This window comes from Artemia franciscana, chromosome 3 (genome assembly GCF_032884065.1).
Source record: "Artemia franciscana chromosome 3, ASM3288406v1, whole genome shotgun sequence".
Classification (NCBI taxonomy): domain Eukaryota; kingdom Metazoa; phylum Arthropoda; class Branchiopoda; order Anostraca; family Artemiidae; genus Artemia; species Artemia franciscana.
Genome location: NC_088865.1, coordinates 34,886,448 through 34,910,966, shown reverse-complemented (window position 1 = coordinate 34,910,966; position 24,519 = coordinate 34,886,448). Strand labels below are relative to the sequence as shown.

Sequence of the window (24,519 nt, the reverse complement as noted above, 5' to 3'; positions counted from 1 at the left end):
ACAAGACTATTAAAGACACATGTAGTTTTCAGTAAAGCGCCAATAACACATTAGGCTTTAGACTTCTACACTGGGAGAAGGGGGCAAAACCCAAATTCTTGTTTTAAGTGATTTTTACTCGTTCCAAGCTTGATTTGCATATTTAATTTAAGGTTTACTCCGTTTAAGATTTATGAATTGTAATTATTGTATGTTGGTTTGCTAAGATTGTTTATTTAATTTCTGCTCGGTTTGTGTTTCGTTTATTGTTCAATAGCAAATTGTTTTTATTCGTTTAAAGTTTGATTTATATATTCAATTTATACTTTTACACGTTTTAAGATTTATTTATTATGTTATATTAGTACCTGCTGTATGTTTTTTGCAATGATTGTTTATTTAATTTCTCTTTGTTTTGGGTTTCATTTTTATTAAATATTAATGTCTGGGAATTCTTGTTTGAATTATTGTAGGTTTCTATTGCTTCTCATTTTAAGTTTAATATGGCCTTTACGTTTCTTTAAAAAACATCTCCTTTGGAAAGAATTTTATAATTAATTACCAGAAATGCTACTAACTTGTTGACTGAAATTAGGGATGGTAGAAGCGCAATTTCTAAGCTAAATTTGTGGCCAGGGTTTGTGGAATTCTCGCAGATAGTGTCAAAAAGGCAGAGGACCTTTAGTTGATTAAAAAATACATTTTATAGGATGGAATCCACAATTTCGAGATGGAAGGTGTTTTGTGTCAAATATTCGTTCTTAAGGACAAATCAATGAGACACTATTTAATATCAATTGTAGGTTTTTAACTAAATATATTTACGGGACTTGATTATTGGACAAAACTGTGGGCTTTTATGGGAGTTTGTAGGATTTTTTTTTCTATAGATCAACTTCATTTGATTTCTATTGATAATATTTACCAGCATTATTTGTATAGTATATTGAGTATATTGCCTTTGAATTTATTGTTTTTTTTTTTGGGGGGGGGGGATTTCCTGAAATAAGTCACATCATCATTATTACAAAGCAACAATTCATAAGCATTGTGACAAACAACTGTTTAAGGTGTTAAGCAAAAATTGTCAGAAAGTATACTCTCTAGATGAGTAGTTCCATTTTCTTGTTTGTTTTTTCTTCTTCTTCTTCTTTTTTCTTCATCAGATTATTTGGAGAAAGGTAACTTTTGTTTTCGTTTGTGCATTATTTTCAGCACTGAAGTATGCCACTAGGCATATGTACAAAATAATCTGGTCATGTTTTTTTCTGCCATATATATTTGTCATTGATAGAAAAGTTTTAGCCTCAGCTTTGGTATTTTTATTTAGCGCTAGTACCTGTGCGTAATGTTTATATAGAGGAATGTTTATGTAGCCCAAAGGGGGGGGGCTGCTTGGACATATGCTAAAACTTCACTAATAACCATGTGTTCAATGGCAATAAAAAATCACATTTTTTTCGACGGCAGATAAAACAATGTCAATTTGTCGATGACAAAACAAATCAATAATCATTTGTCCAATGCCAAATAAAAACGATGACAATTTCTCTGATTATGGGCATAAACAATGACAGTTTATCCGATGACAAGAAAAAAAATGGCAGTTTATCTGATGATAAGACAAAATAATGACGGTTAGTCCGATGGCTGGAAAAACCGATGACACTTTATCATATGACAGTCTTTTATAGTGACGGGAAAATGAATGGCCAAAAAAAAGATGAACAAATTATCTATGGTAAAATGTCTGGATACACAAAAAGGGTACCTGAAGCCAAGCATGTACTCTCATCATACAGTCAACAGTTTTAACTAAAATGATGTAAATATGAAATGTTTAATTAAAAGTTGAAAATCTTTTTCGACTTTTTAAAGAATGGAGATTTTATTTGGGGATGGGGTGAAGAGATAAGGGTTATAAAAAACTCAATTATTTATGGCGCATCCTGATTTAATTAAATTATAACTTTTTTTACAACACTCACACTCCCTTATTCTCGCTTAGTTACCTCCCTTAGTGTATGGCACCAGAAAAACTTTTGCACAATGCACCACCTTCACTATGCTGGTGTTCCTGAATGTGCTATCCAAACATTCTTCGATATCACGAACTAAGCCTAATAAAAAAGGCCTAACTTTTTAGGCCCTGATTTTAAGGCCCTAATTAGGCCTTATAAAAAGGCCTAACTTTTTTTAAAGGCCAAAATGATAACCATCTTTAGGGCTATTATATATGTCTTATATCAGTTACACGTACAACTGGGGGGTGGGGGGATACCAATTACTTACAGTGACAAGAAGTAGTCATTGTAGTCATTGTCCTCTCCATCCTTATATATGGCTGTGAAACTTGGAGCATCACAGCGCAACAAAAAAAAAACGACTTCGGGCATTCGATAATAACTGTCTAAGATCTATTTTGAATATACATTGGGCGGAGAGAATAAGAAATGATGGGATTTATAGCATGACAAATCATAACCCCATCGTTGATGTCATTAGAAAGCGACGATGGATGTATTGGGGGCACATGGTGCGAATGGGTGATGGAAGGCTGCCACATGACATATGGTGTTGGACACCCCCGGGACTCCGCAAGTCAGGGAGACCCAAAATGACCATTTGCAGGATATTAGAGAAGGGTGCGAAGTTGACGAGGTCTTCGATGGAGAAGCTTTGGTTGATAGCTCAGGACGGGTCGCTGTGGCGAACCATTGTTGCTGCCTTATGCGCCTTCAGACGTGGGAGGACCTAAGTCTAAGTAAGCAAGCAAATATTTTTTAAGACCACACTGGCTATATATGACGTTTAACAAAAACAAAAAAAAAATATATACAAAAAAGTTATAGCTATTTTTTTTCTTTCTCTCTCTTTTTTTTCTGTGTTGAGAACTGAGGAGGGCTTTGTAGAAGTCTTTGACGAAATATCTTCTTTGTCTTATCGTTTACTTTTTCTCTTTTGGTTGAAAATCATTCTCGCTCTTGGTTTCAAAACAATTTTTTATGTTTTTACTACAAGTGAAAATAACAATTTCACACGTTTATCATATATCGCTAGACTCAGTGATAAGTTTAAATAAAATTTCAGAAACCAAAGCTTTACATCTCTTCCAAAAAAGGAAAAAAAAATAAACGATTTTCTTTTTTCAATCCTGGAAAAGATAAAACTAATCCCATCTTTGGCAGGTGCGTTTACAGAGTCCCACACTCTTGCGGAAAATATTCATTGGCAGAGCCCGTTAAGAAAGACTACAGGAACACAAGATTTCAATAAATAAATTTCGAAGGTCTAAAATTAAAGCGGATGATTCTGACTCTGCTTTAGGCCTCCACGCTTTAAGCACCAAGATCAGTGACTTCTATTTGAAGTGTTTACCACAATCTATTAGGGAAAGAATCGAAATTAAAAAAAAACTAAATACATAAACACCTCGTTTGAAACACTGGTAATTTTTTCTTTAATATATACCAATTACATGATAATTTAACAGAAAGAGAATCATCTAGCATTCCTTCTCATTTTAAACCAAGATCAATTGGCCGTATTAGCACAAATCAGGCTAGTAGACAAGTGGCGTTCATCGCTAGGTGCAAAATTCCTGCCCAATCTAATTTTTGAATGGTCTTTCATTGGTTTTGACTTGGTTTTGTTTAAGTCTTCTTCAAATTTGTTTCGTAATTTTAAAATTTGTTTTCCTTCCCTCTATTTTTTGTTGTTTTTTTGTGTTGAGCACTGAGGACAGCTTAGCGGAGGTCATTGCAGAAATATCTGTTCTATCTTTTTGTTTGCTTCGTTTCCGCTCGCTGAAAATCATCCTTATTCTTAGTTACGAAATTGTTTACATATTTTTTCTTTCTTTTTTTTTCTTTTTTTTTGAAAAGTATGAGCCACTAATTTTTGTGATGTCATTATTAATATGTTTAGAAAATTGAATGACCAATTGATTGGTATTTTTATTTCTTGGCTATCTGTTTTAAACACATTTATAATTTCAGCCCCCCCCCCTCCGAGAGTCTCTTGCACATATATATCTAGTAATGAATATACGAAGCTCATGAAACTAAAAACATACAAAAACACTAAATCTTCGTACACTTGAACGGAACTTCGGTTCAGTTCAGAAAAATGAAGTGACGCTTGATGAGTATTGGCTGAATCAAGCGTAGTAGGAAAGATTACTCGAAAAATCTGTAAAGTGAACTTGATTGTGTTGTTTTGGGGAGAGGCGGGTGGTAGGTTATTTCTATATGCATATTTTTAATAGTTTTTGATATATTAGCCATCACAGGGATTGGGCTTTCAATTCTGAAAGACAGTTATCATTGGGAGCGCAACATCGCTGCCTAAGTAAAGAGCGATATGGGTAGAATCCATTTTTTTAAGACCAGGGCACATCGCATAGAAGGAATTGTCATAAAAACTTCAAAAAGGACCCATTCAATTGGAAATTGAAAGGGCTAGTGCTCTTTTTGATAGCTGAAAGTGATTGGAGAGCAACCATCCCCCCACGTCTATCATTTCCCCTCACACATCCAATCAAAATTTTGAAATAGACATTTTATTCAGCGTAGTTGAAAGATCCAAAAAGTATGTCCATAGGATGATAGCCCTCCCCACAGTCCTCAGGCATATAAGATTTTATAGAAAGAGTGGTCGTATAAGCTTCGGAAGGGGCTCATGGGATTGGTAATTACAACCTATAGTATCTTTTTTAAGAGTCAAAATGATCTTGGGGCAGCTAACCCCCCCCCCCCCCCACACGGTGTATCCAATCAAATGCCTCTGATGGAAATTTTGAGATAGCCCTTTGTTCGAAAAATAGCCTAAAGATCCCATAACAAGGCTTTTGGGGGTTGATACAACCGCCCAGAGTCTGGGAGCAAGGGCCATTAGCCATGACCCGGGGACTTATAAAGTTCTTATGGAAGGAGTGGTCTTATGAGCTTTAAAGGAGGCTCATTTAATTGGACATAGAATGCTCTAGCTTCTTTTTGAGAGTCAGAAATGATGGAGGCCAACTTGTCGCCTCTCCCTGACATCCTCTTTTCCCCAAACGCAACCAATCAAAATTGTGAGATAGCCATTTTGGTCAAAATAGTCTAAAAGTATATAACAATATCTTCATGGCGGACACACCTCCTAAGCCCAGGGGCAAGAGTTGTTAGCTGTACCCTGGGGCATAAAAGGTGTTTTAGATCGGATGGGGCATATCCGATTGGAATTTGGGAGTTTTAGAGCCATTTTTTAGAGACAAAAGAGAATGGAGAGCAACCATTCCCCCTCCCCAAGCCTATCATTCCTAAAAACATGTCCGACAAAATTTTTAGAAAGCTATTTTGTTCAGCATTGTTGACAGATCCAGTAATTGTGTCTTCGGGGATAACTAGACCCCCATAGCCCTTGGGGATAGGTATTTAAGCTATATATAAAATATGTCCCTTGTTTACATAGGGTATTTGTTATTGGGAAGTATACAGACGTTTATCGAGGGGAGGAGATTTTGTGTTTAGGGTTGAATTCTATGGAGATAATTTTACGTTAGGAAGGAAATTTCCAGGGTTGGACTTTCCAGGGAAAATTTCAGGGATTTAACAGCACTCCTATACGAAATTCTTTTTATTTGTCTTACTTTCTCTTTGCTAACTCAATTTTGCATCTGAAAATGTTGCGGGAGAATAGTCTAAGGGAAATTTTCAGCGTGTTTGGATTTCCGGAAAAGAAATTTACAAGGAAGGGGGGAAATTCCGGAGTGATCGGGAAAATTATTATAGCTTAAAGTGTTTTTTTTCAAATTTGAGCAGTGAAGTCGGTGAGGGGGGCAAGGGGGCAGTTGCTCCCCCAGATAATAATTTGAATAAAACTACAACTTGTTAAGTAGCTTTAAAACTGTTGCTCGTTTTAAGTGTAAAATTTGCTATTTACATGAGCAGATAATTTTTTTCAAGTTTATCCGTGTTCGTTTTTAACATAAGGAAAACAAGAAAAATAGTGGTTCATTACACTTCATAGCATGATATTAATAACATTGATATTTTTCCAAATATACTGCCTTTGAAACCGTATTATCAAGTAAAAATGTGAGCCTAGTTAATAGCAAAATTGAAAAATGTTCTCTAAGTTTCATGTTTCGCCACATTTGCTCAGGCTAATTTTTTCCCCTGATATTTTAGCTGTTTTTACTTCCTAAAATCTATCAGTTCAAGATTAGGTACTCTTGTTTTAAAATTTTCTAAACTTGAGAAGAATACAACCTTTAAATCTTCAAATAGGACACAAATGGATTCACTGAAGAATAAGTAGGTAAATATGCAGTGAATACAATTTCTACAATGAAAAAGAAATCATTAAAAGAGAAAATAAGGCTCAGTGCTTTTTATAATCATATTTGTACTAAAACTAGATTGGTCAAATCGGTTGTAGTTTGGTCTTGGAATTAGGTAGAGCGGGCTAAACTCCAGGAATCATTTACTTGTTTTAATTTTTATTTCCAGCATTTAATTGAAAATCTAATATAGCTCCAAATCCTCTTATTTCTAATTGAAATGCCTAATAAGCGCTGATAACATCCTATTCCTTACGTTCTGGATTCACATAGTAACCCATAAATGTGAAACAGCCTCTATGAATAATACTATGCTGACTTCTTGCTATTTTCGCTTTTCTAAATATTTCTTTTAACCAGCTCCCAAAAAAACATAAATGTGCTAAGAATTATGCCAGAAATTAGTCACAGTTCACGCAACACCAGCGCTGCTTTTGGGACATTTATCTCTGTATCAGCATCCTGTCCGACACGTCTGCTGAGAATAGAATAAAGTGAATTTATACAAAACATGGATATACTTCTCATAGTATAGAAATTTTGTGTGCACGCATAAGCTGTACCAACCTATTCTCTTTTTCTATTGTTATCACTTTATCATGCAGCACTAGAATACTGAGCTTTGTTTGCATTAATTAAAAAAAAACTAGTTTCTTAAACTGAAAGTAAGGAGCGATATTGAAATTTAAAACGAACAGAAATTACTCCGTATTTGAAATGGGTTGTCCCCTCCGCAATCCCTCGCTCTTTACGCTAAAGTTTTTAATTGTTTTAAAAAGTAGAATTGTGGCAAAGAATCAAACTTTAGCGTAAAGAGCAAGGGATTGCGGAGGGGACAACCCATTTCATATACGGAGTAATTTCTGTTCGTCTTAAATTTCAATATCGCTCCTTACTTTAAGTTTAAGAAACTAGTTTTTTTTAATTAATTTCTGAACATTTTTGAATTAATGCATTTTTTATTTTGGCTCTCCGCACATTAATTATTAAAATGAAAGTTGCATATTAATTTTTTTTTTTGGTTAAACGGCTTTTTCTTAGTTTTGATCAGACAATTTTGAGAAATAAGGGGTGGGGAAGGAGGCCTAGTTGCCCTCCAATTTTTCGGTTACTTAAAAAGGCAACTAGAACTTTTAATTTTTTAAGGCACGTTTTCATTAGTAAACAATATATGTAACTTAAGAATTAACTTACGTGACAAACTTTTATGCTCTTATATTTTTTATATAATATATATGGGGGGTTTGTCCCCACGTTAATACCTCACCGTTTACACTAAATCTTAAGTTGTGTCCCAATTCTTTAAGAATGACCCCTGAATCAGAAAAGCCGTGGAATCAATAGTTGAAATTACTAAAAATACTTTAGCATAAAGAGCAAGGCATTTATCTCCTCCTACATACCTCGCTCTTTATGCTAAAGTATTTTTAGAACCCCTCATATATGTAATAATCTCTGTTCGTTTTAAGCTTTAATGCAACTCCTTACTTTCAGTTGAAAAACTTTTTCGTGTTTATTTTTTCATTGTTTTTTTTATAGTAATGCTAGAAAATCCCCCGCCTTTTTCATTGAATTTCTCTTCCCCCATGACATATTCCTCCAAGAGAAGATTCTCTCTCATAGCCCCCTCCCCTCAACCCCACCCCAAACCAAAAAAATCCCCCTAAAAACGTCTGTACACTTCCCAATAACCATTGCTGTATGTAAACACTGGACAAAGTTTGTCACTTGCAGCCCCTCCCCCAGGGACTGTGGGGGAGTGATTCATTCCAAAGACATAGTTAATATGGCGACACACTTATTATGATTTTTGACTATGCGGAACAAAATGGCTATCTCAAAATTTTGATCCGTCGACTTTGGAGAAAAAATGAGCGTGGGAGGGGGCCTAGGTGCCTTTCCAATTTTTTTGGTCACTTAAAAAGGGCACTATAACTTTTCATTTCCGTTAGAATGAACCATTTTGTGTCATTTTAGGACCACTTGTTCGATACGATGACCCCTGGGGGGACAAACAAATAAACACGCACCTGTGATTTGTCTTAAGGCAAAAAACACGAATTTGACATTTTTGTAGATAGGAGCTTGAAATTTTTGCTACAGGGTTCTCTGATACGCCAAGTGCGATGGTGGGATTTTCTTTAAGATTCTATTACTTTTAGGGGGTGTTTCCCCCTATTTTCCAAAATAAGGCAAATTTTCTCAGCCTCGTAACTTTTGATGACAAAGATTAAATTTGATGAAACTTATATATTTAGAATCAGCATAAAAATTTGATTCTTTTGATGTATCTTTTAGCATCGAAATTCCGTTTTTTAGAGTTTCGTTTACTATTGAGCCGGGTCGCTCCTTGCTACAGTTCGTTACCGCGAACTGTTTGAAAGGAAATTATAGATACAAAAACGATATTCAGTGTAAACTCCTCCGGAAATGTATACCCCCCAAACTTTGGTGCAACTTTTACGAAATTCTTTTTTTTTAACAAAGATGCAAACGGGAAGGTAATCTTCAAACTCTAGGGGTCAATTTTCCCTTCCTATTGGTATCCCTGGCAATTTTTAATTAATTTAAAGTTTCTACCCCAATGATGTCAAGAATTTGTTCACGATCTTTGTCAAAAATTGCCCAGCGGATAAGTTAATAATTAAGTTAATAATTAAATGTGGGGAATATGTCACAATATAATGTTACACAATCTATGGCAATACTTTTACTTATCCTGTATCTTTACTTTGATAGCGCTACTACGCTACCTATTATTTTTCTTTCGACTTTATATGGCCCGCTGATACCAAAGTTGTTTATTAATGTAAATTGACGAACCCACTAACAAATTAATTTAATAAAAAAAAATTATAAATAATATTTCAGTAAATCATGTATATTAAAAGTTTAGTACAACAAATTAAACATTAGAGAGTCAAAATACATTCAAAACTACTAGCAACTAGCGAGATACCCACGGCTATTAGCATAGAGCTTGGTTCAATTATGCAATTAAGCATCCTGTGCTAGAAATGAGGGTTGGGGGAAGTGGGCTGGGGATATGTACTGCAGCATTTGTGTGAATCTGGCTGAAAAAAGTCGAATGTATATGACATTAACCTTCACCCACCCAAAAGCTTGTTCACGCTATACTACTGTCGTCTGCAGCATCTCATTGCTGACGACTGTAGTAAATTCCAAGCACCAGCGCTCATATTTATGATTGTTTAGAGTTTTTTTAATGTTTATAATGTATTTTGTAATGTTTTTCAATTCACCAAGTAGCGTGTTTGTTCAATAGTTAATTTTATTCGCCACCACTTGAATGGCACCCACTTCAATATTGCCTCCTCTTCCCCTGCCAAAAAAAAATACCGTAGCTACGCCCCTGGATTAAAATATAGTAAGTGTAATCTTTCAGGTTGAATTGTCTGCAAGAAATTTTACGGAAGGAGGGGGAATTTAAAACAAGGGTTTAATTATCGGAAAGGAATTTTAAGGGCAGATTATTTTTTGTGGGAGGAACTTTCCTCAGAGGAGTTTCCCGTAAGAGTAGGGAACTTTCACCCTGTAGAGGGTGAGCCAGATTACCAACATCATTTAGAAAATGATCAAAAATTAAATGAAAAACAAGTTTTACTGTTGAAAGTAAGGAGGAGCATTAAAACTCGAAACAAACGGAAATTAGTCTGTGTATGAAGTGGTTTCTCTCTCTTCAATACCTTGCTCCTTGTGCTAAAGTTTGATTGTTTGTCCCAATTCTTTAAGAACGACTTCTGAAACACAGGGGCCACTTAATTGGAACAGGAAGCTTTTCTAAAAGCTCTAAAGACTTTAGCGTGAAGAGGATAGTATTGAGGAAGGGGTTAACCCCTTCACATACGTAATAAATTCTATTCGTTTTGAATTTTAATGCTGCTCCTTACTTTCAGTTGATAAAAAATTGTTTTTAATTTATTTAATAGGTACATAGAGAAATTCAGAATTTTTTAAGCTAGCAATTATAAAACTCTCTGCAGCCTTTACATAACCTACTAGATTTGGCAGAGAGAGAGAGAATGTTAGAAATAAATAGCCTAAAGTGATGCACAGATGCAACCATTCGAAAAAAGTGGGTTTCGTTGCTTTTCAGGGTGAGGCGCTCAACCCTTTGGTTGATGCTTTGACTATGAAAAATTGATTGGGAACCATTGCCTGGGAACCAAAATTGCATTCCCAGGCATTTTAGCCCTTTTTGGGTGAAAATTAGTACTTTTTGGCCCAAAATGGTGGAAAATATCACCTTTTAAGGGTACAATCTCATTATTTGCTTTAGAAGGACGATTGACCAGCAGTTTTGGTAGACTGCACCATTCAGGTCATTATTAGCTGTTAGTTTATGAAGTAACAGGGAGCTATCTGCGCCATTTAGGTCATACGGCAAGGCTTGATCTCAATACTATAGAGATATAATGATGATAAGTAGCTCAAAACATCTTTCTGAGGATTTTCAACCATGAAAAATATGTTGTATATCTTTCAATTTGTATTTCTGAGCTTCATTTGTATTTCTATTTCAACTCTCACATCGCTATTAAACTATTTCTTTTGGCACTTAAAAGGGTACTAGATATTTACAATTTCTATGAACATAACCCCTCTCACAATATTCTACAACCACTGGCTCGATGCTGTCACCCCTGGAAAAAGAGAAAAAACGGAGATGCATCAGCGCTTCCCGAGCAAAAAAGTGAATTTCATTGTTATTCAAGGTATGGGACTAATTTTTTTTATAGTTTGTGACCATGGTAATTCTAATGGTGTACTTTTCTTTTCTATCCGGTGTCATTTTAAAGAGTTTTTAGGCTCTTTTGGGAATTTCCTTAAATCTACTATTGCAATAAACTTCTGCTATTAAAGTTAGTTGAAATAATAGTTACCATTCCTGAATCAGCTTGAAGTGACAACGTTTTCTAACTAGATAGTTTGTGCCCCAAATAGATTTTTCAACTTTTTTACTGTGGACCGTAGTTCGCTCTTTACTAAGTTTCAGCTTTTGCTGCAATCATGAGGAATTGAAGTTAAGATATGATGTTTAGCCATCAGTATACTGAGCTATATCTTTTTAAGTTCAGTCTTGCTGTTAATATAAGATTTATTAAATCAAAAGCCCTAGATGGGAGCCTTTCATTGTCAACTAGCTGTTAGGGTGGCGCTTAGCACCATCCCAACACCTAGTTGGTGGGGCAATTCGCACCCCCAAGCCCCCCCGCGCGCGTAAGTCGTTACGCGCCATATTAGTTACGCGCCATTGTAGTTGTGTCCCTGTGTACCACCTATGAATATAGATAGATTTATATATGTGTTTTGAACTACGTAAAACTTGCGAATGTACAACATTCTTGACTTTCCCATTGTCTGTGCATATACAAAGCCGTATGTACTTATAATAACGTCATCAGGTTTACCGCCCCTCGAACATGCAACGTACAATTGTCCATGGGAAAAACAATCAGTATTAAGATTTATACCACATTTTTCTAATGATTGACCTTGAGCTTTGTAGATGGTGATTGCAAATGCTAATCGAATTGGGAATTGCAATCTTTTAAATTGAAAAGGCAGATCCGTTGGAATCATGGGAATGCGAGGAATAAGAACAGCCTCACCCTCAAAAGGCCATGTCAAGATTGTGGCCTCTATTACGTTTTCCATTGTTTTTTTACGGCGAGTCGCGTGCCATTGCAAAGCTTTGGTGGGTTGATATTTCTTAACAGTATTATTGGTACGCCTATTTTTAGTTGTAGCACGTGTGGTGGAAAGCCTGAAAGATCCACGGAATTTAAAAATTCAGATGGATAATTAACCGCCTCATTTGGTTCCAAAACTGTGTCGACTGACTTGTAAAGGACTGCCTGGTCACGAATCTTGGTTAAAACAATATTGTTGATTTCGTGGACGTCTATATTTTTGGGTGCAAGAATCTTTCTTTCACTTAGCCATTTATTGATTTTATAAATGTTTAGAATATTCAGAAATACTTTTTCAATCAATTCATTTTTGGACGTCACTAAATTACAGAATTCAGCAGGTAGTTGTATACGTCCTGAAATAGAGTCTACTGGTAGCTTTCTGTTTCCAATTGCCAGCAATTGATCTGAAAATGTTTGAACAGAGTCATCGTTTTACAATCGGACACGCATATTTGTAGTTAATTTTAATGTTTTTACGTGTGCCAATAAATTAGAATTTTTCAGGCAAGCATTCATTTCGTCTGCAGGGGTTGATCTAGGTATTATAGGTAATCTTTGCCTAAAATCTCCCGCAATGCCAGAATCAGTTTTATCACAAACGTTTTATCAGTACCTCCTGGCGCATCCAAAAAGAAAATTTCTCCAACGTTGTTATCGACACAATGCATTATCGTATCATAAATGTCTTTTTGTTCCGACGTTAACTTGGAAATGTTATTTTATACATACGACAATAGATCACTCGTACTGTAACTTTGTTCACGATCCAATTCTACACATGTCGAAACAGCAGCGGTACGATTAGGTGAAGGCATTCCCAAATCCTGAAGAGGTTTGTTTGCCATACATACGCACAAATCTTCTATAATAACTAAAGTGTAGATATAAATTTCTGATGTAAAATCAAAAGTCATATCTGACGTCTCTAACCGTTTTCGATGGAGTATATCTTCGGACATTTTCGATTTATATTTAACCCATAACTCTCTAGGAGCTGAACGAGAGCAAGTTGTCAGAATGATTCCAAACAATGCACGAATTTGACTTGGGGTTGACGTTTCGCACGCGTCATTGATGCAGTTATCCCAGTGTTGGTCATTCTCCAATAAATTCAGAGCTTGGCATGCACTACGGTAAGTGTCATGTATAGTACCGTTTACAGTTCTCAAGTACTCAAAGGACGTCGGACCGGGTACATTCAACAAAAGCAGGCGTAGAAAGAAGCATTCATGTTGATTGGGGTGAACGGTGTAGAGCCTTCCTATCGTGGTATCTTTGAAGAGGGTAGGTTAGCCGTCGACTGACTTACCCTGTTTTCGACGTTCAAATACTTTATTTTTAGTATTCCACGTGTAATACGAACGCACTTCAGTATACAGCAGTTTTTTTTGCAAAAGAATCATTTTTGCAGAGCGAAAAGAAAGCAGTTAACTTTGTACCCGGTGGATTCAGGGCTCTTTGTTGCACGTTGGATTCCAAAAAATAAACACGTGGACCATTCTGTAAATGTACCGCTAAGTGAACAACATCTGGACTACGTTCATGTATCAGAAATGAAAGAATTCGCCAAACAGCTTCATTACTGCTTATGTATCTTCCAGCCTGATATTATACGATTTCGTGGATATCTTTGATTTCGGACTGCAAGCCAAAAACTGTCATGTCACTGCCTTTGTTGACGTATTTACACATGTATTTGATTGCCTTTGCGGAGTTACAGTATTCAACGTTTATCTGTGCATTAAATGTTTTTGATAATAATGGGGAATATGGAACAACCCACTGGTTATCTACTTCGATGGTGGTACCGTTACGCTTCTTTATTATTGCTGTTTTACCGCCATCTTCAGTAGATCTTCTTCTATGTTGTGGGTAACCATCATTGCCAGTAATTGTGTTGGGTACTAAAAGTCGAGGATATTGCTTTGTGCACCTGCCTTTGGCCATGCATGGTGAATTTTCGTTCAGTGCACCGCGAGGTCCATGTATCATATTTTTTACAACAATATCATATAACCCCTTATCGACATTTTCATCAGGCATTTCAGCGGAAATCACATCATCAATTTCGTTAGAAGTATTTTTATAATGTAGCCAGATTAGTATATGTGCGTGTGGCACTCCTCGTTTTTGCCGTTCCACTGAGTACATCCAGGATCGCACTGACCCAGGTTGCTCTTGTGATTCCTCGGCACGCTTTCTTTTGGTGATTTCTCTTTGATACGCAAGCCTAATTTCACGCTTTTGTTGTGATTCCTCGGCACGCTTTCTTTTCTTACTTTCTCTATCAGCCGCGAGCCTGTTTTCTTGCTGTTCTTTTGATTCCTCGGCAAGCCTCCTTTTTTCACTTTCTCTTTTAGCAGCAAGTCTGGTTTCACGTTGCTCTGGTAGTTCCTTGGCAAGCTTTCTGTTCTTACTTTCTCTATCAGCAACAAGCCTGTTTTCTTGCTGTTCTTGTGATTCCTCGGCACGCTTTCTTTTCTTACTTTCTCTATCAGCAGCAAGTTTTTTAGCATAGACTCTTTGAGCAGCATCCTCGGCTGTTGCCATTGTAGGTTCTTCAGTCATTTTACAATTAAACATTTTTCCGTGAACGAATGTCTTAAATAACTTTAATGACGTCATCGTCATAACAAACATGACGACAACTAACTTCATGACGACATGACATGATGACATGACATCAGTAGACAAACACACAGACAAACAACTTATTTTATATATATAGATTAGTTAAGTATTTGAGTTGGTTTTGACTCATCAAAAATAAAGGCGATGTCAATGCTGTCCGATTTATTAAAAATGACGCTTGAGCTTTTAAGATTGAAAATTGATATACGTCAACTTGAAGACAAAAACTAGGAAATAGGGATTTACTAAATAATAGCTGACAATTCTATTTTTAGCAATAGTTGTCAGAATTCTTCTACTAAAGTATGACATATTTTAGTGACTTATGAACTGAGACAATAAGCTGGATGGTCATTTTGAATCACGTCAATGGATATTCTTTATATAACTTATAAAATCAGTAGGGTTTAACTTATCCTCTATTATTATTAATAGTAACGTATTAGATTCTATAAGCTTTTTTGCTTTAAATGTGTAATGCAAATTGGTCTTAGTATTACCAAAATTAGGTTTAGTTGACATTCAAATGATTTTGCTTGATGTTCTGATCGTAGATGGAATGTTTGTATTATTGAGTATCCGACAGTAAAATTGCTACTCTTGTTTCTAAGCAAGATTGTTTACCAGTTACATTTAATTTTTAGACTTTATCTAGAAATTGGGCATGGCATCGTTTTCATTGATTATTGAATCTTCTATTTTTGGGTTAAAAACCAAAATCTAGAATATAAGAATCCGGCTTACCCCCTCCAAAAAAACCTTCCCCTGGGAAAATTACCCCCTATATATCCCCCACGGAAACTCCCTTGAAGATAATTTCTCTCGAAAAATCAACCCTTACGGAAAATACCCCCAAATCCCCCCTACAATCTCTCCTGGAAAATCCTCTCCAAATGGAAAATTGAGAAGCCACAAAAAAATTAAGACGATTTAAAAGAACACAGAAAAGTCTATAATTCTACATCAGCTATTATGAAGAAGGGGTGGTGGGTCATTGTGTGGTGGAGGTTGCCAAATGCCTAAAATAGTACATTTCAATTCATAAATTGTATAAATCTCCATGAGCGCTTATATAACTATAGAAAGAGGATAGGGTTGAATTAATCTCTCATCTCCCTTCAATGAGACTTAGCCTGAACAAGGGTACGGTAGGGTGATTTCCCACTTCTTGTTGCAGATAAATACTTTTGACATTTATTTTAAAGCTTGATGAAATACCTTAATAATTTATTAAATTAAAATAATTTCCTTAATATTTTATATAACTATTTGCAACGTTGTGTAAGCGCGTATTTGCTATTATGAAGGAGTGGTGGAAGATCATTTTTTGGGTAGGGGGAGGGTATCTATCTCAAATAGTGCATATTAGTGCCAAAACCTCCTAACTTTCATTGATCCTTCGGAGAAATAAATTACTTCTATGGCGGGGGGAAGGTAAAAATTGTTATTTAATCCCTCCTGATTTTCAGAAATATTTTCTTCTCTACCTTTATTACGACAGTAAAGAGTAACATTAAACCGTAAAGTGAGCAAATTTCAATCAATATAGAAGGGGGGACCTCCTCGTCCTTACCCCCCTGTCGTGGTCCAAGAAACTCAAGAGGATGCTCAATCGGTCGGAAATTGAGAGTTCTAGTGTCCTTTCTAAAAGTTAAAACGAGCAACCGTCCCTATCCTAGAGCCTTTTCTGTTAACTGGCCCTTCTGTACTCTTTTATTACATCTGAAAAACATTTAAAGGCACCCATTTTGTTCAGAACTGTTGAAAATATTGGTTAATTCGTGTCGAAGAATAACATAGCCCCTTGAACCCATGGGATAAGGCCATAAATTTTGCGAACTGTCAATTATTTAATGATAGGTTTTATAGTGGAAAAAGGGGAGCACGTTTTATGTTGGGAGCCCAGTGGCGTGGAACTTAGGGATTATTTTCTTGGTCAAAAAGATCACAAACATTTTGCACCGTGAAGGGAAAGGAGCTAGGGGCCCAAAAATGAGCCAAAAAAGATTTTTTCCTGATCAATTTCAAACTTTGTTATAAGTCCTTCGACAAAGGGTACTAATGTACGAAAAATTTCGAAGAGATTGACCCCTTGACATAAGTCTCTCTTCTATTAACTCTTCTATTATTGCCGGAAATTTATATGATGCCTTAGGCTAAGGGGACACCAATATAAAAAGAAATAAAAACAAAATTGATTCCCATCAAAATGCAGCCCAAAAAGGGCCAAAAAATTGCCAAAAACTTGTTTCTAACCCTTTTCATATGGAAGGGACTATTTCAAAAGAATTAGAGGCTGATCATTCGATTTAATTCAAAATTTCTTGTGTTCTTCTTAAAGGCTTAAAGCTACTGAAGAGCAATCAGACTCCCTCTTGGTTCCTTCTCTGCTATTTGGGTCTCCTCTAACCCTTATGATATCGAACCAAATTTTCAGATGACGGTGTTTTTCAAAAACTTCGAAAGGTTTGCCTTCAGGATTAATATCAACCCCATAGCATCAATGCTAAGTTTTATGTCACTCTGCTATAATTAATCAGCCACCAGAAATACGAAAAAGAATTCAAATAAAACTTAAACGTAAAAATAAATGCTATAAGATTTCCATACCCCTTATTCTGCCAATATTTTGGAATATTGGTTGTATGTTTTGAAATTCCTTCTTTTCTTTGTTATTTTTATTTGTTACAATTTCTCGGTGGCTGCTTAATTTTCCACGGAATTAATTATCAGGTTAATTTTACTTTGGGTGGAATTTTGTGGAGTGAGGGTGATTGGGGGGGGTGAGGATTTTTCTGAAGGTAATTTTCCTCGGTGGAATTTTCTGGGGGGAATAAGCCTAGAGCCCCGTCTGAGAATCAACATTGGTATTTTACTACCGTCTTTACAGCTAACAATTGCGTTTCCATGAGATTGTCAAAAGTTTTGATAAAGTTGTTAGAGAATTCCACGAACAAACCCAATCATAATTGGAGAAAATTGTTAGTAAATCAATATCGCAATATTGAGATGCAAAAATTGATAATACAGCTGATTAAGAGGACTAGTTTCTATGCAGAAACATCGGTATAAGACCCATGGCAACCAATATTTATTATAATTAGCAAATGCTTCTGTTAGTTTGCAACTAATATTTGCAGACATAGGCTAGCCAAGTAGACTACGCTGAATTAAATAAGCTAAGCTAGGCTTATACTATACTAAGCTTTTGGTGATCTGAATTTGTCAGTAAAGCGAACTCCTTTTTCTCCAAAGTATTTCTAGCTATTTAAAAGTTTGTTTTTCCTCTTATTTAATATATTTTTGAGAATCATTAGCTAACAAATTAAAAAAGCTTAAATTAATAACACAGTTAAAATTTTGAAGTTAAAATTAATTTACACACGCAAAATTTTTTTAGTTAGCACAATTTTGTTAGCTAACACTTCTGTTTCTAGAGCTAGTGGAAAATTGGTAACAAACATTATCAATTAGCAACAGGCTGACAGAAAAATAGCTTATTATGAAGGAAAAACTCTTCCTTGATAATCTTCTTGTCATTTACAGTTTCCAAGTCACGCTCACATTTTACAGAGCGACTATGGACTAGAAAAGAGTATTTATGTTTTATCGTAAGCGTGTTTCAAATTAAGGACTCAAACTTTTTTTTAAACTAGTACCAACGAACTATCTTACTGATGTTTCAAACTTCTCAATTCATTACGTACCATTTAGTAAAAGGAACTAACCGTTGGGACTTCTTAATGGCCCAAATTTCCTTCAGGGAAACAGAATAATTATTTTGTCGAAAGCGCTACTATTAACAACATTGGCAAATCCTTTTTTGGCTCACGACAGTTTCTTTGGGCTTTTTATGCAACTGTTTACAATGGATCTATCCCCCCCCCCTCAAATTTTTGTGTAATAGTTTTTAAAGCTAGTCTCGTAGCACTTGGATTACGACACTACATTACGATAATGGAGGCATTTGAAATTTCGGAAGAAATAAACTTTTTAATTATTTTATAAAATTCTTGGTGTTACAGGCAATAGCTTGTTTATGTTCTTAAGAAAAAATATAGATCTAATGTAGCTGAATATAGTTCGAGTACAAAGATTTCGAATGTAGATTGAAGGGTTAATAGTAAAATCCACTACTGCATGAGCAAAAAAAAGCTGCTGTTTCAGAAGAAGCAAAATACCCAAATATTATTGTATGAAAGATCATTGTGGTTAGAATAGAAAATGATATTTTTTGGTATTTAGCACGCAAATTGTCTTTTATCAAAAGCACTTGAAGTGGACGAAAAAATACCGAAACTCCATAAAACCATAAATTATATTGAACCAATATAGTGATGAAATATTCATGTTATGTTATTGAACTCATTTTAAGATTTTTTATATGAATAATATAGCCTATTTTGTTCTTGAACCCAAAAAAAAGCCGATTTCACTCCCCAGTGTTACAAGCTCAATTCCGCTCACGGCCTATTCATCGAAATCACGAACTCTAAATGTCGTTACCTAATTCAATAAAACGGTTTGCTTGAATCAGAGGCTACTAGTAAAGATCATAGGGCTTCAATGTTTTATTACTATTATTATCATTTCCTGGAGGCACTTCATATGGAAGGGATAGTCGTATAAATTTCAGAGGGGGACCATCCGATTGCAAATTGGAAATTCTAGTGCCCTTTTTAAGAGTCAAAAGTTATCGGAGGATAACTAGTCCCCCCCCCCAACGCCTTTTTTCCCCAAATGCATCGAATAAAAAATTTATGTAGCCATTTTGTTAAAAATAGTTAAAAGGTCATTGATAGTAAATATTTTGGTGTCGACACAACCCCTCAGGGGTTGGGCAGGCGTTGTAAGTTATGACCTGGAGGCATATATGATTCTTATAGAAGGGATGCTTGTATAAACTTCAGAGAGGGCTCATAGGGCTCATTTTATTGAAAATAAAAGGATCTAGTTCACTTTTTAAGAGTCAAAAGTCATCGGAGGGCAGCTAGCCCCCCCCCCCACGCCTATTTCCCCAAATGCATCAGATATAACTTTTCAGATAGCAAATTTGGCATAAATAGTTCAACGTTCAGATATAAAAAAAACTCCAGCGTCAAAACAATCCCCGTATTAACTTTGGAGGGGGTTCATTCGGTCGGAAATTGAAACTTCTTTCTTTTTTATAAGTCAAAAGTGATCAATAAGCAACTAGCCCATGTCCCACATTCCCAAAGGGTATCCGGCCAAAATTTTAAGATAGCCATACAATAGTTTAAAGACAAAATAGCTATTCTTCCGGGTTGACCCCTCCCCTACCCCAGTGAAATGACTCTGAGCTACGGAACATAATTATACTTCCTTTTATACTATGTTTACTTTTATGCTTGGATTTAGTGATTTGCGAGGTAACTTTGATTTACGGTGCAAGAGCTGAAAGTTATGGAAGTTGCTTATTGTTACTTTGATGCTTTGTTTACCTTGATACTTTATTTACTTTGATGCTTTGTTTACCTTGATACTTTATTTACTTAGATGCTTTGTTTACCTTGATACTTTATTTACTTTGATGCTTTGTTTACCTTGATACTTTATTTACTTTGATGCTTTGTTTACCTTGATACTTTATTTACTTTGATGCTTTGTTTACCTTGATACTTTATTTACTTTGATGCTTTGTTTACCTTGATACTTTATTTACTTTGATGCTTTGTTTACCTTGATACTTTATTTACTTTGATGTTTTCTTTACTTTGGTACTTTGGTACTTTGATATTGTTGCTTTGATACTAGTTTTGATGCTTTGATGAAAGTTTGATGTTAAAAATATCTTACTTTAAAATAATGATTTTTTTTAAACTTGAAGCTTTTCACAATCACAAACGAACAAAAAACAATTAAAAATTTGTTTTTGCACGTCGTAATAATTAAAAAATAGTAACTTTTTACAAACTAGAAATTTGTAAAGTCAATTAATTAGGCTCGATAGTAACCGAAACTCAAAAAAATTGAATTTTTATAGCAATATATACATCAAATAAATTAAATTTTTACGCTGATTTTAAATATATAAGTTTTATCGAATTTAGTCGTACCCGTCAAAAGTTAAGCCTGAGAAAAGCTGCCTTATTTTAGAAAGTAGGGATAAAAATCCCCTAAAAGTTATATAATCTTGACGAAAATTATACCATCAGATTTATCGTATCAGAAAACCCTACTGAAGAAGTTTCAAGCTCCTATCTGCAAAAATATGGAATTTTGCATTTTTGCCAAAAAAAAGATTACGGATGCGTGTTTATTTGCTGTTTTTGTTTTTTTCTTCTTTTTTTCTTCTCTGAGAAGTTTGACTGTTTTTCCCAATTTTTAAAGAAATGCGTCCTGAAACTTACAAACTATCAAAAGTCATCGGATCAAAATTTCAAGATCGCCATTTTGTTCAGCATAATCAAAAGACGTAATAACTACATCTTTGAGGACAACTGTATCCCTCACAGTCCCTGGGGGAAGGGCTGCAAGTTATTAACTTATGAACTGGTGGGTAGGGGGCTACTTGAGAGAATCTTTCCATGGAGGAATTTATAATGGGGGAAGAGAATTTCCATGAAGGGGCGCTAGATTTTTCAATATTATTTAAAAAAACAATGAAAAATTAATAAATAAAAAAAATTTTCAGCTGAAAGCAAGAAGTAACATTAAAAATCGAAAAGAAATTATTGTGTATATTAGGGGGTTCTCGCCTCTTTAATACCTCGATCTTTACGCTAAAGTATTTTTAGTAATTGCAAAAGAGCTATTGCTTCTTATGCAACGGCCTTTGTGATTCAGGGGTGATTCTTAAGGAAATGGAATGAAATTCAAACTTTAGTGTAAAGAGCGAGGTATTGACGAGGGGGGATCCCCTTATATTTATAATAAAAATGTATAAACATAAGAGTTTATTGTGTAATTTAATTTGTAATTTACGTATATATATTACTAATAAACGACATTTTTAAAATAGAATTAAAAGTTCTATTGGCCTTTTTAAGTGACCCAAAAAATTGGAGGGCAACTAGGCCCTCTTCCCAACCATTTTTCCAAGATCGACCGATCTAGAGTTTGAGAAAGCCATTTAACCAAAAAAAGTAAAATTAGTAAGCAAATTTCGTTTTTTTTCATGCCAAAATCAAAACCTGCATTAATTTAAAAACATCCAGAAATTAAATAGAAAAAACTTATTTTTGGAACTGAAAGTAAGGAGCAAAATTAAAACTTAGAACGAACAGAAATTTTAACGTATATGAGGAGTTTCGTCCCCTCCTCAATACCTCACTCTTTGCGCTAAATTATTTTCATCAACTCCAAAAGAGCTATTTATTCTAATTAAACGGTCTTTGTGATTCACGGGTCATTCTTAAGGAATTGGAACAAAATATAACTTTAGTGTAGAGAGCGAGGTATTGACAAGGGGGGAAACACCTCATATACATAATAAAAATATACGAATATAGAAGTTCGTTACGTAAGTTTATTTTGTAAGTTACGTATATTTATTACTAATAAAAACATTAGTAAATAAAATGAAAAGTACTATTGACCTTTTTAAGTGACAAAAAAATGGAGGGCAACTAGGCCCCTTCCCTCGCCCTTTTTTCTCAGAACCGTACGATCAAAACCTTGAGAAAGCCATTGCTTGAGAACTTGCTTGAGAAAGCAAGGATTTTATTGTTTTAAAAAGTAGAGTTGAGAGAAATAGTCAAACTTTAGCGTAAAGAGCGGGGCGTTGAGGAGGGGACAGTCCCTTTCATATACGGAATAATTTCTGTTTGTTTTAACTTTTAATCTCGCTTCTTACTTTCAGTTAGAAAAAATATTTTGTTTTTTGTTTTGTTTTTCTAAATAACGACGAAGACCACACTGTTTTTCCATCACAAACACCAAAAACAAGAAGAACAATAGGGAATTTTGTAAGACAGTGGGAAACAAGTTAGAATGAATATTTCGGCCCTATGTCCAAGGGCCGTCCTCAGCAATACAAATAAGAAAAAAAAATTACAAGATACTAAAATGACCAGTTTTTCAAAACAGTTCCATTCACTGAATGCTTTATACACAAATATAATTATAAACGACCTTACGAGATATTATAAAAAAATCAATAGATATTAACACAGAACATGTCACAAATAGACCTATAAGATCAGCAGCGAAAACAGCTAGGCTGGCATTAAAAACCTGTTTTTAAATCATTTTCTTTCATTTCAATGACTTGCCTCGTTTCATAACAATTTATTTATCAGTCCCGGTTGAACTTCGCTGAGGCAAGGATGCTGGGACTCTTTTTGAAAAACTGTTCATTTTAGTTTTATTGATTTTATCCTCTTGTAAGTTATTTTTTCTTATTTTACATTGCTGAGGACGGCCCTTGGAGATATGGCCGAAATATTCATTCTAATTTGTTTCCCACTGTCTTAAAAATTCCCTATTGTTCTTCTTGTTTTTTGTGTTTTTTTTTTTTTTTTTTTTATTCTAATTTACCAATAGGCCCACTAGACCCTGCAGTTTTTGGTATTTCCACAAAATCATGCAAAAACGAAGTGGCAAAAATGCTTGGGCCTAGAAGAGTCAAAGCGTTTAACCCGGCGCTGGTAAAAGTAAAGAATGCGGCATTGGAATTCACAGTCTCTACTTGTGGTGCTGATCTCCGTTTCTTGGCCCTTCAGCCAAGAAGTACAATCAGGGGTTGGGGGCCGACCATCCTGTGCTTTCCCATACCCTTCCTGTTTACCTTCCCCGGATTTCTCCGGGTACCCATTTAGAGCTGGGTCGACTCTGGCTGAGCCTACAGTCACGCTACTGACAACGACTACTGTCACGCTACTGTCACGGCTACTGACTCTCGGACAAAGGATCCGAAATCCAGCCCACCAATTCACTCGGCTCGGGTAAATCCAGCCCCGGGTGAAACAAAATCTTGAGCTTGTGAGCTTTCAGCAGTTAATTTCATTATATATAAAACATTCTGATTAATTTTATTTGCACTTTTCAAGACTTTTTAAGACAAATGTAGTTTTTAATAAAGCGCCAATGACGTAGTAGGTTTTCGACTTTTACAGTGAAAGAAGGAGTCAAAACCCAAACTCTTGATTGCAGAGATTTATGTTGTTTCAAGCTTGATTGGCATATTCAGTTTAAGTTTCACTCGTTTTAAGATTTATTTACTCATTTATATTTTTTACCTGTTGTATGTTTTTTTTTGTTATGTTTGTTATTTAATTTCTTTTCATTTTAGGTTTCATTTATTCTTTAATAGATATTTCTGGTTGTATTGAGTTTGAGTTATTGTATGTTTCTATTTCTTTTGATCTTAAGTATAATATGGCCTTTACTTTTCTTTAGAAAGCTTCTTTCTCGGAAAGTATTTCTTAATTAATGCAAAGAAATGATTAAAATGAACCTTTAAGGCTTCAGTACCAATTAAGAGTCTTAAACTTAAAACTTATCGTTCAAAAATTGCGATATTGATGCCGCAGAATTCAAACCAAATCTGGACAACTCCAATATTATAGGCTGTAGCCAAAACTATTGATTATGCTTTATTTATTACCACTGTAGAGACTTTACATATATATATATATATATATATATATATATATATATATATATATATATATATATATATATATATATATATATATATACATATATATATATATATATATATATATATATATATATATATATATATATATATATATATATATATATTGCTATTTGTTCACAAAGAGACCCAGAGACACAAAATCTTAAGTAATTTTGCTTCAAAAAAGTTAGGTAACATTGATGTTTTCAAACAGTTCGTGGTAACGAACTGTAGTAAGGAGCGACCCGGCTCAATAGTAACCA

The 24,519-nt window shown here is 34.9% G+C and overlaps 1 protein-coding gene across 2 annotated transcripts in view; it reads right to left on the bottom strand.

Annotated features, from left to right (window-relative positions):
• The window catches only part of LOC136025215 (prolactin-releasing peptide receptor-like), a 173,744-nt gene that overhangs the window by 139,292 nt on the left and 9,933 nt on the right, over positions 1 to 24,519 (bottom strand). The gene's annotated exons all lie outside the window — the stretch shown is intronic.